At 39.5% G+C, this 18,783-nt stretch overlaps 1 protein-coding gene across 2 annotated transcripts in view; it reads right to left on the bottom strand.

Moving 5' to 3' along the window:
- The window catches only part of LOC115242476 (AF4/FMR2 family member 4), a 116,774-nt gene that overhangs the window by 45,636 nt on the left and 52,355 nt on the right, over positions 1-18,783 (bottom strand). The gene's annotated exons all lie outside the window — the stretch shown is intronic.

The raw sequence follows: 18,783 nt of genomic DNA, 5'->3' as shown, positions 1-18,783 counted from the left end.
GTTATATTCAGTAATTCTTTCGTTTGCCTTTACTCTCCGCCACGCGATTGCTTTCCTGCAGGAAATCATCGCGTGTGTGTATGTCCATCGCTATCGATCGACAAACTACCCGGGGGGCTGCGGTTCCGATCGGACGCTTCGATTGACGGTGCATATTGGGACAATTTATAGAGAGAGATCGTGCATGATTAATAAATATTAGATAATTTCGTAGAATTCAATGCCGAGACTGGATCGAAACTTGATTTCGCCGTTATTAATTTGTATAACATTATCGATTGGCTTGTTTATTACATTTTGATGAACGCAACTTTGATACACAAGATGCAGTCTTGAAATATATTTTCCCTTTGTGTGATGTTTTCTCTATTTTTTTTCTATTTCTATTTATAATAAATCATTTTTGAAAAAAGAGAGATATATATATGTATAAAAATTTTATTTGCAAAAAATACCTAATTAGAAATATTCAAAATATAAATAATAAAGAATTTAATCTGTTATTGTAAAGAAAATATCCGCGATAATCGTGACTTGTCTTGATCGTCATCATGGATAACGTAACATATAACTATTAAATCGTACGTTACTTCCGAAGTTATGTACCTTCGAGAAGAAAACCAATGACTCCTCTGAAAGTTGATGTCGGTGCTTGCCAAGGCAAAGCACCTTCCTCGTGAATAATAAAAGCATTGCCGACGCGATCGCCTCGAGGGTTAGCCACAGGGTTAGCTTATCGTAGATTCACACATACACGCATATAAACGAGATCTCCGACGGGCTTATGCAAACTGGGTCACACGATGACGTTACGGACGTAAACTCGACAAACGAGGGGTGAGTCCGAGTTCGTTGGCCTTGAACTCGCGGAGAGGGAATGTAAACGCGCGCGGGACGCGACGCGGACGTTCAGGACGAAGGTTCTGCCTTCGCATTTTTACGGCGCTTTATGATGTCGTGAATGCTTAAACGACTCATTTACATCGGCCCCTTTCCGCTAATTTGCGCAATTTTTCGTCAGCGGAAGAACGAGCGGCTCTGTAGTAATTATACGTATTTGAATTGATTAAACTCTGATAAGGAGAGACAACAGTGGATTTATTTTCATAAGAAAGTAATTCTTTCGCGTATTGCTGATAATATTGTCTTTTGTCGTTCATCAGAAGATAAATCTTAGATAATTTGGCCTCCGATAATTAATTAATTAATTGATTAATGCTTATATAATCAAGGTTCAAATTGAGCAACTTTGCGTTGCATTGCAAGTGCTATTTACTATGCTCAGCGTGCTTCAGTAATTCAACATCAATGTTAGTAACTGGTTATTTAATATACATTGCGTGACTTTCAAGTTTCTGCATTATATTTAATTATCTTCATATAATTAGACACTTTGCTAGGAAAAATTTTCTCACAACGCATATTAGGTCAATTATGTCATATATCATTTGTACACCAGACAAAAAATTATTTTCGCAGTTTCCACAATCAAGAGCGCAATTAAAAATACATGGCAAGAAAATTAAATTTTTTATCTATATCTCTTCCACAGAACCTTAATAGACGAATCATTCATGATATTGTAAATGTGTTTTATTATTACAACTAATCCGCAAACTCTAGCTCTCATTGCAGTGATAGACCCTGAAAACATTCTTTTTTCCTTTCCCACTTGATGCGGAAAAAAGAAATTAATCCGGTCGGCGAGAAAGACAATTTAACGGGATTCTCGCGAAGTTTAGTCCAAAGTTCAGCAATGACTACTGCGTCTAAGATTCAAGACGAAGACTCGCGAGGCAGCGGACGGACAACGAGAGGGAGAATGTTAAACGACCCTGAAGAGTTTTAATCGAGTCGTTCGAGCTTCCTTCCTACTACTACACCCTTCCTCTATCCCTCCCTTCCTTTCCTTCTCTCGATTAGAGAAACGAAAGAGTTGGGTAGAAACGTTGCATCGCATCGCGTCATCTCGTTTTGTCGTTGACTTTCGCTCGATTTGCATCCGAGAGTCGTCCCGATATCGACCTTATGAATAACCATACTGACGAGTCAGATCATCGACGAGGGGCTTGAATCCCCTCGCGACCCCTTTACGAAAGAATCCACCGTGAGAATGCCTTGTGTGACGCGATACATAATACAAAAGAACACAAGCTCGATAATTTTAGTTCATCGTCGCAAACTAACAGAACGAGGGTTCACAATTTAATTCACGATAGATTATTTTAATATTACTAAAGTAAAATACTCTTCAGTAATAATAGCAGTCCGTTGTTATATTAAAACACACGTCGTTAAAATAATAATGTCATCGAATATTATATTTCGGAAAAATCTGCGCGAAATAACGATTAATAATAATATCTTTTCACGAGTAAAACATTAATCTATTTTCGAGATAAATGAGAGGAATTTAAACATTATTAATGCAATGTTGAGTATAAATCTACGTGGGAATGATTGAGCACTTCGTATAGTTGTTACGTGAGTTTGCAGAAAAATATGTTTCATGCTATTTATATTTTCATTTTTCGATCGCGAATTCCTCCTTCCAGTATATAATCAAACCTAATAACACGGTAACAATCCTCTCTCGACTGCATACGCGAAATGTGCGAAATTCATTCACAGAATATTTCCTCGTCGCATACGTGCACATACGCGAGAGTTCAGATACGAGATGTACACAGACTTTACCAAAGGTTTACTCGACGGAATATCCGAACAGACGATGCGCAAAAAGAGAAAAGAGAAGGAGGACGAGCAGCAGCAGAGAGGGAGGTCGATGGAGGAAGAGGAGATGGAGGTGGGTCATCGACTTCCTCGACGTGACGCAACGAACACATACGCGTGCATTCGCGCACCACATGCGGGGAGACTTTCCAAGCGGATCGCCCCGGTAACCTCTTCCTTCCGGAAGTGGCCCCCTTCCTGTACTCGAGCTTTTCGAGAACCCTTCGAGAGGACCCGCCAAGTTCCGTAGAATTCGGCGTAAAGCGTGAGTCATGCGAATTATTAGCGTGGCTAATATTACCCGCGATTTTCCCCCGAATTACGCGCTCTCTCGTTGTCACAGCCAGTAAATTCAATGTGGTAATTGATTAATAGGCTAATCCCGTAGCTGGAAGCAGGAAGTCCGAAAGTGTGATTTAAAGGAATTATACATGAGAACCAAATTCGAGCCAATTCTCGCAATCTTTGTTAATTCAATATTCTTTATTATTTACAAATATTATTATATGCAAAAATAATCAAATATTAGTTAAATGATTAGCTAGTTTAAAAAGTAATATGTGTGTATCATTGCATACAATTCAATATCATCATATATTAATTGAAATATCGATGATTCAATCTCGTAATTGGAAACCCATTAAACGGTTGATAATAAATACAGAATGCAGATGAAATATGCAATTCCTTTTAGCATACTTTATTATACAGAAATCGATTAATTAAGTAATTAATAACATAATGCATAACAATGTTCTTTGCAAGTTATTGCATAAACCTAGATTAATTAAATCATCGACAATTTTAACATCGTCATTTACAAGCCGTTAAACGGCCAATGTGAAAATTTTCATGAGGACATGAATAATAAATCATAAATACAAAACTCACACACATATAATATGCAAATCCTTTGATATATTGGATTGTATGTCAAAATAATAAATCAGCAGCGCATAATTATCTAGCAACACGATGGATAAACGATAACACAACCGCATACATAATCCGACACTCTCTTTAAAATTCAGTGATAACAATAAAAATGCATCGTAAAGGCGTCGCGATGTTTGCTGCCAAAAGCTTCGTGAACGATGCGTTAAAAAAAAAAGAAAGATTTGATCAACGCGTGCGCAAGAGAGCTAATAAAACGCAAACAAGTTAATCGCGAATCGGTTTAGCATACGGCATTTACACGTGCGCGGAGGGAACTCGAGAGACGTAACGAGGGCAAGAAGAAAGGGCGAAGGCAAGTGAAGAAAGTGAAGTAACGCAAACAAGTTAATCGCGAATCGGTTTAGCATACGGCATTTACACGTGCGCGGAGGGAACTCGAGAGACGTAACGAGAGCGCCCCAGCAAGAAGAAAGGGCGAAGGCAAGTGAAGAGATGGATACCTACGCGCGGACAGCCGGAGGGCGGGATTGGGGAGAGGTGGATTTAATCACGTTAAGTAACTCCAACCTGGCCGCATAGGAGCGAGCGAAGGGTGCTCGAAGATAAAGAGGGTGGGCGAGTGTGTTATCGACCCTCTTACACTCCACCTCGCCGGCCTTTTAAGCAGTGACCGACACACACACACACACACACACACACAAACGCGCGCGCGCGCGCACGCGCAGACGTGCAGCACACACTTCCTGGCACTTCCTTCTCGCGTCACGCGTATTTTAACCGTTAAACGATTTGCCGGTCTTTCCATCCAGCGCCCGGCGTCAGCATATTCGACAGATTAATTGACAGTCATACGTTCCACGGGAGATAATCGAGAAAGTCATACATCGACCGTGCTAAATGAGTTACGCAATTGATTATGGAGCATCGCGTTACTTCTGACGCGCGTTTCGAGGATATCAACGGACATTAATGTAATTTCAGATGATCAATTATCGATTAATCGCATCGCACGAATAAACCGCTCGAGATTGAATTAATCTATCGCGAGGTTTATCGCTGTTATTTTTATAAAGGAAATGATTTACAGTTCGTAGAAAAAAATTCTGTTTCTATTCGCGCTAATTAGACAATTGATAAAAATCTCTCTCTCTCTCTCTCTCTCATCGATATTTTCCCCTGACATTTTTCTTTAAATAGTCGCGGTATATACAATGTTTATTCTTGAGATAAATATAAAATAAGATTAATTAAGAACGCTTCTTGATTATCTATTAAGACAATATCATGCAGGTAAAGTCTTATAAACACTCTGTAATATTCCCCTTATTATCATCCAATTTTCATTCAACGTAACAATAAAATCACGACTACGAACGAGATTTACTTCGACCTGACTCCCGGAAAATTAACAAATAATTGCGTGGCAAGCTCCTATTCATTCTTTCTCGCCGCGTTATTAATTAATCAAAGTACAGCAACGTTAGCCAGCCTCTAACGAAAAGATGAACGCGCGAGATGCGCGTCATTCTTTATTTTCCGGCGTTCCCCGTGCCCTCCGACGCGGTCTCTTATCCATCCTCGTCTAGTTATTTATCGCTGCAAGAGCAACCCTCCGGTAAAGAGTGAGCCAGCGGGTAAGGAGGGTTAGAAAAGGCGCTGCTCGTGTCACGGGGGTGGCAAAAGAACGGCCTTAACAAGGGAAAGAAATCCGTTATGTCGTGGCACGATGTAGAGGCAGAAGAGAGAGAAAGAGAGAGAGAGAGAGAGAGAGAGAGAGAAAATCAGCCGGACGAGGAGAGGCAAGGAAGGAAGAAACGGGAGAGAAGGGCGGCGAGAGAACCTTCTAACCCAACCTTTTCCCGGCTGAACCCGGGGCGTTATTAGGAAAATGGACCTTCTTCTCTCTGTCTTCCTCGCTCACGCTCGCGCTCGCTCACAATAAACTGCGCGGCGTCTTGCCTCGCTGCTCTTTCGTTCCCGTTCGCGTCTCACCCTTTCGCCCTTTCTCACCCTCTGCCGCCGCGATCCCTGCCCTTACCGCTTTCCTCCTCTCCCCATTCTCCCCCCCCCCTCCACCTCCTTTCAGGCGTTGAACTTTTTGACGTCGGGGCCAACCTGCCGCCGACAATTTACTTCTCGGTAACGGAGGCGAGAGACCGGTATATATATCTTTTCACCCTTCGATCCGGATAATAGCGTGTGTCGTTTTACGCGCAAATTATTCGTCCGAATACGGAAATATGGTCGTTGTTTATTGCACCGCGCCAAGTGAAACGGTGAGATAAGTCAGTATATTTATCGCATGGTGTAATTATCGCATGGCATACTTTCTTTTTAAATAAAATATAAATTTTAAATGAGACCACGTTTTAAATAGATAGAATTTACAAAACAAACTTGATAAATGATCTTCTCTCTACATAAAATAAAATAATATAATTCAATTATATATTTGACTTATTTCGTATTTAATTTTCTTAATATGTCGCTTCTAATCTAACAATGAGAATAAAGCATTTTTCTTTCCTGTGCTATTAATCCGAAATTATAGTGAACTAAATTCATCCGAGATGTAATCGGACGACGATCAAAAACCGGATGACACAACAATATGCTAAGCGAAATTCACACAAGCGTGTTATCTGCAAAGTATTACAATGCTTGCGACTAGACGATGATTTAGTACTTCCGCAAAATCATATATAGCACAGTTAGGCATAAAAGTAGGTCATCGACGATCGACGATGTCTGTGTGCGTATGTATGTATACCAAGCACAACCAGAGAAAGGAGATCGATATTCAATATTTAATTTGGCTCGCAGTATGTACAACCCCTCGGGCCGTTGATGTAACCCACCGTATCTCCCTTCGCGAAAACTTACCCATCCTAATGTAGACTCGAAGGAAGAACCGGTACGATGGGAAAGGAAGCCGGAATCGGGTAACGCTCACAAACAAGTTTGCTATTATTCGAATTTCTCCGCGAGACGAACGGGAAGATTTGAAAACTGAATGCAAATAGAATGTCTAAGAGAATTTAGAAAAGTATCGACTTATTATACAGATAATTGTAGATATATTAATTCCATATCAATTACAAGTTGTTTGGAAAAAAAAATATATATATTTTAATATATTTTTCAATATCATTCTAAAGATATTTCTTTTTCTAAAGTCGCCGATTCTTTGAATGTCCATATTTCTTATTCTTCCCAATTTCCAATATTAATTTATTGAAAACTTCAATTTTGTATCTTAACGCATTTGGAGATTTCTCGCTGAGCCAATTTATTAAATCGTTTCGTCGACGACAACCGCGCAATGTTAAATCGATCTCTCAACGTAATTAATATCGCTCGGTGATACAGTAATTAGCGTAACTTGAACGTTATGAACACCGATCAACGATAATGCTGATAATAGCGGAAATTAATGGCCGGCGATATGCCGACGTGAAAATCAGATGTGCGCCGAGATACGACGCAATAAATTGTATATAGATACGCGGGGTCCACTGTGACGGACGGCTCGATAAACCGCACCGAAATAATTCGACATTGTGACGACGTTAAAAAGATCAAACGTATCGAGAGATATAATTTTGTATGTTAAGCCACGTCCCGATTACGTCTAAATCCCGCAAGTCATTATCTCGAATGCAACTTACGACGATCCTTCGTACGTTCGAATTTGCTGGAAAATCTGCGCCTTTAATTTTTACGTCGCTTCATTAAAACCGAGAAACGGATAAATAATTAAGCCGATTATTGACTATACCGCCCATCGGGATTATTCTCAACCGGTTTCCATCCATCGTCCGCCCGCGAGGGAATAGTATCGGATTCTTTATTGAGTTATTACAACAAGATATTGCATCACAGAAAAGTCGGAAGCGAAAATGTTGATAATTATCGACAATAAAATTATTACTAATTGCGATGATCAATTGTATAATAAACGTGATCGTAAATATATATATTAGCACAATAAAATAATTATGAAACTCTATTAAATTACAATTATAACTTTATTTAATATCGCAGTCATTAAGAATAATGGACATAAATTGCTTTAATAATTAGAAAATTAATTATTACGAATTTTTAGAGTTATTATTAAAGAGAGTAATTAAATAACACACATTAACGATAATTATCAATTGAAATATCGTATAACAATGTATCCACTTTGTTATCATAATTATTTTGATTGATTTCATCTTTCCGATGTGCCCTTTCAGTTATCTATAATACATATGGCACAGAAAACAGTTTCTCATGTTGCAGGAAGCGGAAATGTGCATCTGCTGGCAACTTGTATGGTAAATAATATTGAGAAAGAGAGAGAGAGAGAGAGAGCAATGTATGTAGAGAGGAGTAGTATAGATTTATCAATCATTCGACGACAGTTATAACGTGTATGTATTCATGAGCTGACATAATCTCGCAGAATGGGACGCGTACATGCGCGTACGCACGTCGAGTTGACGACGTATATACGTTTTGCGGATACGTAACGCGAATGCGTGGTCGCACACTCAACAGGTATCGATCTCTGACAGGGAATGGCAAAGGTAAAACACAAAACGGTTACGCAGTGCTTAAAATAGACAGGTGTCGCGACAAACGAATATTGTAGGTACGGTATATGTATACATATGTATACATCAGAGTTCGAGCATCCCGTATATATAACCCTATATCGTGCAATTTTAGAGATGTCCGAATCATTTCTCTTTTCGATCAAGCGGCAAAATTTTAAAAAATATTTCAAAACGTCATGCGACATTCACCAAGATATAAATTACGGTCAATTATAAATAAAAAATGCTATTCAGAAAAATAAAAAATTATGAAGAAAATGTCATTCTTTGGAGACAAAGAAAATTATTTATTTCCCGAGTACTTGTACTCATCCGGATCCACAGTTAAAATTCCATCTTCGATGTATGAATATTTTTTGTTGCCTCCTTTTACATGTTCACCATGAGAGGCTTCGTGTTGATCGCGATAGAGAGGAAAGATCCATGCGACGAGCGAACGAGCCGTTATCGTAAAAGGATTCTCGGAGAGAATTGTGTGCGAGAGAGACGCTGCACCGAGATGCAGATGGACATTTAACGATCCGCGGTTCTTAGATACGCCAAGTCCATACAGACCTCGTAAAGCACGCGTTCGAAATGCTGCCAGTGCGCTTTATGATCCCGCGGGCGATCGAAGACACATACGCATTCCAGACTGAACTTTATAACTCGCTTCTAGCGAGCGGTGTCCAATTTCTGTCGAGATGACGGAATTATACACGAGGCCGCAAAGTATTCGTCGCGTTTAAGGGAAACGCTTGTCTTTAAACAATAATCGAGATTCACCGTAACTATCGCGAAATACCGTGCAATTATCATATGTCAATATTATATTGCTATCTGATATATGTATTTAATACTACTAAACGCAAGAATTTTGGACGTCGTATAACACGCGTCCATTTTTTTCTCCTGCTGTACTCGTCGCGACCTCGGTAAACATGGATGCATGTTTATTTATAACACGCGCGATATTTTTCCCGCCGTCTTCCTGTCGTATATATATCCGTGGTTAGCAGGATGCTAATTAATGGCGGAATTGTGATATTAAACGCTCGCCGGTCGGTCGTCGGCGGAGGCAGCGGGAACTCGGGAGATTGTCGGGACGCAGCGAACCGTTATTATGGGATACGGCTTGTGCAAGATGAAGACTATAGTGTCGAGAGAGGTGTTGCCTAACCATTTCCATGCTTACCGCATATCTCATGCTAATGCATAATTATGTGTCAATGATTTTTTTTTTTTTCGAGAGAGATTATCGCAGGTTTCCGGAAGTCGTTATAACAGCCTATTACTCGGAATATACCGGTACTAGTTACGTAATGAAGGGCAGGGAAAGGGGGACATTACGCACAATACGAATATACAAAACTATAAAAAAAAATAATTAAGAGAAAATAAATGTGAAATCGTTAGAGTTAAATGAATTTTAAACGTGAGTAAAATATATATACGTATATATGCTGATGAAGGGCAGGGAAAGGGGGACATTACGCACAATACGAATATACAAAACTATAAAAAAAAATAATTAAGAGAAAATAAATGTGAAATCGTTAGAGTTAAATGAATTTTAAACGTGAGTAAAATATATATACGTATATATGTTGATTTTTGAAATCCCTGGCGACGTACGTGAACGTGTTATCGTATACATTTGTTATCGCTGGTGATACGCCGTTATTTTCCACGTGATTATACATACCATCCCAGCGTGAGCGAGCAAAACCGGCGAGAGAATTGCCCAGTGTGTTCAACGCGTTAAATATAACTTCCGCACGAAGTGACGCGCCGCTGCGTTCGCGATTCATTAGAGGCCCGACGACGTCGACCTCTGGCACATACACAGAATGAATGAAAATTTGATTCGTCCAATTATATTACCGCCCGGCACAATATCCCTCGCGCAGTGTAAATAAACGGCGGCGACCTCGCCAACCTTGCAGTCGGATTACATGGGCGCGATTACGTAATCGAGTTATAAGCACACCCGCTTTTCCGAATTGATTGTCAAGGACATTCGATAAAATTACCGCTCGAAACACGCGTTAGATCCACCCTGGATGATAAATTTTTATCATCCCCCTCCATGATCTTCGCTCGTTCAAATTTCGAAAAAAATGCGCCTTTGAATTCATTTAAATGTGAAAACAGTAAAACAGAAAAAAAAAATTATTTATGAAAAGAAAATAAACAAAAGAGAAAAATATCCGCTTGTAAACTTAAATAGATAACACAGTACGTATTGTATGCAAATATCAAACACGCGAGATAGTTCGCAACAACACCTCGAGAAAGCGCTACTGTTACACCAGCATCGAAAGCGTAACAAATATGCAATGCAACTATGTATTCAAGGCTTAATAACAAACTGCGAGATGCAATTTATTGATAGATTTACGTCAACACAATGCAGCAGTATTTGCCTGATGTATCTGTCCTTCTCTCTCTTCCTCTGCGTGCAATTTTATATCATTAACCTGAATCCGCGGATAATCATTGCACTAGATTTTTATGCTCTTACGTTTCAAAGTTAATGAGAAATTTAAATAAAGATATCCCCGTTTTTTATACAGCAAAGTTACGGGGAGGAACCCATCGGGGGAAAGCGTGATGTGCTTTAATTTGCAGAAATTAAACGATCTCCCGCGAAAGATCGTTTATCAGTGTAATGCCGCTAAAGCGAGTTTCGACATGTAATTTTAAATAGCCTTCACATGATTAGATGGCAATCGCTCTCTGCGGGCGCGACGTCTTCACTCTTTCTCTCTTCCCCCACCATCTAAAAAAACACGCGAGCAAAATGTCAAATAAAATTATTACACGCGAGTGATGCGTGAAAGTCAAACTACAAATATAAGGGCTTTCTCGACGATTACTGTAATGGAAAGATTAATAAATAAATCAGCATATGTTTGAAACGATTATGATTCTGCAGTTGAATACATTTTATTTACGATTTTAAGCAAAGCACATTTCATCATATGTGTAAAAATATAGTGTTATGTAATGTTTTATTTTTTTCCAGGATTAAAACATTACGAATAATCCATTAAACTCAATCCAATTAGATGAAATGAATTAAATGCTAAATTATATTTCATAAAAATTTAATGTAGTGTAAATATAATATTAGCTTTGCACTCTTAACGTATGCGCAAATGTGTGTCTTTGTAATTAATTAAATAGATTCATTGTAGCAACTGTTATTTTCTCGTCGAAATAAAAATTATACCAATTAGATCGAGTCTCAATATATCGACGTTGTTATATCGCTTTAAAACATGTCGAGAAAATCCGGTTAGATATTATCGATTTAAGTGTTTGCATTGAGATAATCAAATCGTCCTGCAATGTGTTTCACGGTCATATAACTTAATAACTTATTGCAATGACATTTAATATTTGTCTTTTTCATGTGCCAACCTAGACTGATCTATATTTTATGATATTTTCTTATCTCCCCATCTCTCAATCTCTACAAAAAATCAGGCCATGACAAAAAATTCACAGACCATGAGGCTATAAATTACAATGACCCTAGACATCGCAAACATATCAGATGGCGGATGTAGATATAACTCGTCTGTTGCCTTCAACCATGATCGTTAAAATTCGCGGGAGCCACTTTTCCATCATGAAATATTTAATATCCTGAATAATTTTCGTTCGTGAAAGACCGTCACATTTGATTGAAGTTAAGACGATTAAATGGTAATACGATGATTATAATATATCGAAATTAACTACTTTAAAATTCAATGAACGATAATGTTAACTTAATCTAATAATTAGAACCACCTGTGTGTTAAATTGTATATTAAACACTACAACATCGTTGAAATGACAGTATGTATATCTATATTGTAATGAAGAGACTAATGATTTATTCATAGCGACAACTCAACTTCGCTCAAGAACGTGACACATTTCCTTCCACTTGTGCCTTTAGCTATCGTCTTGAGAACGAAGCGCAAAATCCTGCGACATTTCATCTCGATCTCTATCGCAAATTGAGACAAAGTTTAAAAAAAAATTCAGAGCAGCAATTCCGATAACTCGCACGCGGATAGTATCGTTTTTCGCGATAAATGCTATTCGAAAGAGTACATATGTCGTATATTTTCCGCTACATTTTTCTCCTTGTCGGCCAATCAACGTTTTTCTACCAGGAAATTTGAATCGCGTCGCCGTGAGCTATCCAAAATATTGATTTAAAACATATGAGAGCGCGCGCAGCATCTCTCCAACTCGCAGCGAATTTCCATCGCGAAAGAAAAGCAACGATCCGCGAACGTTATGAGACCAGTTTAAATGAAGAGACGGGATAACGAGCTACGAGAGATTAGAGATATCGCTTTCGAGATGTCTAACGCTAAACCATAGCAGATTCCCCTCACGTGGGACAGACCGTCTAACGATATTTCAAAGTCGTCTCGGTTGATGAATGATGTTAGCTTGCCGCTATAATGAATTAAAGCTACTCGACTACCTTAGGAGCTAAGATAAAACTAAAAAGGCAGAAAGTGAAGATTGCACAAATGGAAAATGTGAATCCTATCGAGACAGCCCCGATCCCTTTATCACTTTACATTCGCGATAATATTCAAAGCAAGGTGAAAGAATATACGCTGTAATAAAAAGAATATCTGATCGCAAATAAAATCTGTCAGGCATCTTCGGGTTCTCTCGAACTCGTCGTTTCGATCCATCTCCTCGGTTGCTTCGCATCTCGTGCGTTTGCGAGCGAGACGAGGTCTGAGCGATTGAATATTAAGCAGATGCAGTCTCTAGGCTACTCCTCGGCGAAGTTAGCCCAAGGGACTTCCTCCGAACTAGAAAACGAGGCTGAGGAGAGAGCGCGAGGGCGAAGATGTCGGTCGCGCGCGCGGAATAAGTGAGAGCAGCGACCAGGGAAGGAGACGGAACGCTCGAGAGAAGTTCGAGATCGCGGCCGAGACGAGTACAGTGCAGCGGCGAGAAACGGTGGGAAACAGGACAGGGGGGCCGGGGATAGAGGAGGGAGAGAGAAAGAGAGAGAGAGAGAGATGGTTGGATGAGACGCCAACGGCGATTTCAATAATTAATGTCACGGGAATTGCGCCGCAGTGGTGGTGACGATGGCGGCGGAGTTACTGCCGCAAGCCTGAAATTCTCCGCGTCGTGGTGGTCATCGCGACGCGTCTCTCTCTCTCTCTCTCTCTCTCTCTCTCGTCCATCCGGATAATTATTACGATTATCCGCTGGACGAGACTATAAAGAGCGAGAGTCTGATCGGCTTTCTTCTGGACCGATATCGCTATCCGCACAAATAAATCAATATTAATTGTTTTGTCCTCGTTTTAGCATCATCAGAGTGCCGGATAGAATAATAATTAATATATATTGTTTGATTTACTATTTGTATTTATGCACATTATCGAGAGTGTTCGGAGAATTAACGCTACATCAAGTTTACACGATTTACAAGTGTGCAAAAGATTAATGATGATAATGCTATCGAGTACGAAGCAATGAATAAACTACGAACGTCAAAACACATTTGTCACTCTTCTTTTTAATTTATAATTTCTTTCGAACCGTAGATTTCATTGGATTTAATGATTCAGCATCGAAAATTGTACTTTTTGAGATTATATACTGCTCTTCAATCTTTACAAGTGCTTTCTTCATTATGATTATATTTGAAACACATTTGTCCTTTTTTTTTTTTTTTTTTTTTTTTTGCTAGCATCTAGTTAAATGACATCTTTATTATATCTACAACTCAGGAGAGTGATAACCTCGTATCACGATTGAATAAAAATTCTCATAACCATTCGCTCTGGCGAGAAGCGGCGATAAATTCGAGACATATCCGGAGAGAATGGAAATAGCAGAAATTTTACGCACACACGTATGTCTGTCTACACCCATCCAAAACATTTTCACTCTTCGTTAACCGATCCCTGACCACCGACGAAGGCGCTCTTTCCTCCGGGAGGGGAATAACTGCTGCAAAACGCTCGAAAATAGACGGCTCCGTTCACCCTCCGGCGACGGGGCCGTCCCATGAAATTCAGAAGAGCCGGATTCTCCGCTTCGGTTTCTCGTCGGTGTTACGTCGGCATGTCGTACCGCATCGGTTCGCAAAACGAGCGACGTGCAACGCGGCGCGATAGATGACGACGACGGCGGCGGCGGTTCAACCGGGAGAGATGCCAGATGCCAGTGCAAAGCTGGTTGGTTTCCATGGAAACCAATCAACCTCCTCATCTCGTCGCCCTCACTCATCCTACTCGGCGTATCGCGGACGGCGGAAGTGGCAGGATGAGGAAGCGGGGAGAGGGCGAGTGGAGAATAGCGGCGCGGAAGTGAGAAGGAGACAGAGGACGCCAGGAGGAAGACGGAACGCGAAGAGCGAGAATTTTGCGGATGACGAGAGCGAAGAGAGGTGCACAAAGAGACAGTGAGAGGGATAAAAAGAAGCGAAGGAGGGAGAGACGATGCAACTGGACGAAAATGAGCGACCGAGAAAAAAAAGGAATATCAAAGAAGATAAAAAGGAAACTGCAGGAGAGAGAGAGAGAGAGAAAGAGAGCAAGATGATCTTTGAGAGAATGAAGAGAGCGAATCGCGAAGATGGGAATTGATTTGTTACGTCGAGAGTTCGTTGCAAGGTCATCTTCGATTCCGCATGCGTGCACGCAAACGAGAGCTCGAAAACCGAAACTCCACTAGGTCGATCACGAGCGCACGGCGTCGAACTAATGACATTGATCGACATCCATTCCTGAATTCTGAGATGACTTCGCCAAGTTCATAATCCATCGTAATTCCGTTCGCGCGTATTTCGCCGAGAAAATGGTTATTCGCAGAGATGTATGTTTCATCGTTTATTATTTTTTAGAATTCGCATGTGTTCGTCGATACATCATTTTCGATGAATTTTTACGGAACGATCGTTGACCTCATCAACAATAATTAAATATTTCATATAAAACTGCATTTTTTATATTATACATACTGTGATGATATCTAAAATATGAAATTAACAGCTTACAATGGAGAATTCAAAAATTGTGCGAGAATTTCGAAATTATAAATTTTACTTAGTATATCTGCCTTGTTATTTTTATCTTGCGTTCTCAATTTTTATAATATAACTTGTAATAAACGGCATTCTTCTTAAGATATATAAAATATCTTCTCTCGTAATATTTTTCTCATAATTCTAGATAAAAAATTTATTTTACTCGCGCTTTCTTTCTTCTGGACTCAGGATAATACAAAATTCAGATCCTTAAATATTTCAAGAATCCTCCGATACGTGACTTTATTATTCACCGTTCGAAATATAGAATAACGCGAGAACTCCCTATGGAAAAGAAAATCCACGCGTTGCGATCGCCGTCGAGTTGTTTGATCGTTAGGGTGAATAAAGGATGAACGGATTCGACACAGTCGTTCATCGCTCATTCACCCCGGGCGGTGTCGTCTATTGCCCGGGGTTCGTCAAAGGTCGTGTCAGTCACGCGATCGCGCCTTCGCTCATTAACACCGATGCGATCGGCGCTCTCGTAGGAGGCGATAGATACGGGTTCGACCCGCGTGGGCAACACGTGCGCAGACAGGTAGGTGAGATCAGGACGGTGCGACGTAGGCGTGAGCGGTATCGCACGCGTGTCAGAATCCCCGGCGTGTTTAACGCGCTTCCCTCCTCTCTTAATCAGGCTCGACACGACCTCGACTCCGTCGCCTCCTTTGCGCGTTAATCAGGGCGCTTCGCGAAATTAACTCCGCTTCGCTACTGGCTCTTTATTTATTAAGGGACACGTCGCAATTTTTGACAAGGCTCTCGAACATGACTACAGGGAATTGTCCTTCGGGAATTTTCCGAGAGTTTCGAAGCGAACTAATTTTAAGATATAAATTGTATCTGATAATAATGCTAAGAGAACTCTTTAAATGAATTAATTAAGACGACTTCTGATAATAAATAAATAAAAGAATTCTTGCTGAACGAAAAATTTCAAATTATCTAAAAATTTGTCGAAATTAACGTCTGTATTCAATTCTGTATATAATAAAATCGTAAGCATTTTCGTGTTTTCCCATCGTCGAGATATTTCGATATAATAATGCGCAATCTGCATTGTATTGCGTAATGTTAATATTGTTCACCGAGCAAGCTCACAGATCACGATATTACAACGGGTATTATGTGTCGACGATGTTACACGTGTGCGCCTGCGTGGCTCAATAATGTCGCGCGGTCCTCATTAATTTGCTCAATGGAGCATCAAGGTACAGACTGGGTCAAAATTTATCACGCCGACACAATATGCTGAAATGCGAAAGTTCAAACGCGAGATAGACTTGCATTTACGGAAATAAAATCGATTATTCTTTTCTCAAAATCTCCGGTATATTTCCGATAAATTTGTGAATTTTTTTTTCTTACATTAAAATCACAGATTCACCCTTTATATATAGCTCATCATTTGGCAACAAGAAATCGAGAAAATGATATATTAATACTACTATTTTCGATCTTTCTTCGAGTATACTTTGCATCGAATCGATTCTGAAAGAACGTGATATTATTTGATTATAAATGATTCTCTGATCCAGAAGAAATTCGCGGGAATGGATTCTCCGGCGCGAATCCTGTTGCAGTTCGCGGAACTTGCGTCGAACCTCGTTAACGGGAAACTGTCAATATCGTGATTCCAGAGAGGAATAAATTGATAAGTCGTAACTGCACCAGACCAATATATACGATGCCATTCCACGAAATTCTGATGAAGAAGAAACGTGAATGTTTATCTCAATATTTCTGCCTTTTTACATCTATTTCAATAATTTTAATTTCTTGCCGACTAGATTTTTAATAGAAAAAAAAAATGTTTATTTTCATTATTTTCATCCAGCATGTCGTACATGCGTCGTATTTTCGTTCGTATTAACTCGCGGTTTCTTTGACTAGCTTTAATGAGTTAAGCGATTTTCGCACAATGCAATTGTGTAAAGGGTGCGAAATAGGCTTATCGCGGGGACTAGTTCAAATTCACCCAACGAGAAGCAAATTCGTCCCACCCAACTCTGGATTGTTGGCGAGGGATGGTTGTAACCCCGGTAATAGCCGTTGTAAAGTAGCCACTATATTCGAGCATCGGGCGAGGGGAGAGAGAGAGAGAGAAATGATTAATTCATGAAACAGTAACTTCTTTTGCATTCATTTAGAAATGCCGGAATATCAACAAATCTAGATTTTTCTTTAAGATCTATATAATCGTTAAGCGAAATAAATCTATAGAACTTTGCAAAGGCCGATTTTATGAAATTATTTACGCGAACATCGATTCCGCTAATCTGGTCAAACGTGTTTATTATTCATTGTAATAAAGGGAGCTCTCTTGATTGAGTTTATAATTAATTCGCTGCTCGTTTAACGGAAGATCATATATTGTAAACGGTATTAATACAAATTTATTAATCCATTTTTAATAACATATATGTAATGTGTCTCTTGGGTTTTTATACGTCGAAAAGAACGTCGGATTTAACGTATAAAAGTATTATGTTGGAAAGCTTCCTGCGTGGTGATGTTCGTAAAAAGATGTCAAATATTTAAACGCTCGCTACACGAATATTACGCTTTCAAGTTTTTGCGGTTGATTTTTATCGCACAAAACAACAGTTAATAATGGGCGAGGATTGTTTCGCCGAGAAAAAAATTCATTATTTCCTCAGTATAATGATCGTCTATGCGAAGAATCGCTTTTTACAATCCACAAAATTTTTCATATTTTGTATCAAGATCCATTAATATATTTACGAAAAATATGGATGTTACAAAATAACTGATAACGAGATTAAGCCATGGAGAATTGCTTCGTGCAAATAATCTGAGTATCCGCGATAAATGAGTCGCGGCAAAATCGTATACGAGCGAATAAATAACATGTATTTCGAGCGCTTAAACGGCTGAATGAACGAATGGCAGAGGTCACGGATGGTTGATTCATGAAATCGCACCCGCAAAATCGACGATCGAGATTTTGCATGGAATCCACAGGTTTTACGTTCGACAGCGCATTGGTCGCTTTTCACCGCCGCGAATGTTTCTCTCGCCCTTTTTCCATTTATTTTATCTTTTTTTTATTTTTTATTTTTATGGAAACATGTTGTTAAGCGGATATATATGTATAACTATCGCATCGATCGGTGAACTCTATATCGATACCGCACGCGCGAGTTACAGACGCGCTGATTAATATCCATTCGACCGTACGCGTGACTCTAAAATATCGTTTCCAGCAATATTCGTAACGTCGCGTTTTAAACGGCGAATGTGGCGAACAGTCTCCGAAAATTATATCCCCCGGTGATGTTTAATACATTGTGTATTCTGACACAACGTGCGTTTTATCGCGAAAAATTTGCAGTAAATATCGAAATACCGACTCGAAAGTTGGCAGTGACACATTAATAAAACTATAGCTTGTAAAAATGTGTAATAAAACTGACAAGAACTTTGTACTCTATATCTATCTGGTTTTTAAAAGCATGAAAATATATATATATA

This window comes from Formica exsecta, unplaced genomic scaffold, assembly GCF_003651465.1.
Source record: "Formica exsecta isolate Colony F162 unplaced genomic scaffold, ASM365146v1 scaffold599, whole genome shotgun sequence".
Lineage (NCBI taxonomy): Eukaryota > Metazoa > Arthropoda > Insecta > Hymenoptera > Formicidae > Formica > Formica exsecta.
The sequence above is the reverse complement of the archived record's forward strand: the minus strand, read 5'-3'. Positions and strand labels throughout refer to the sequence as shown.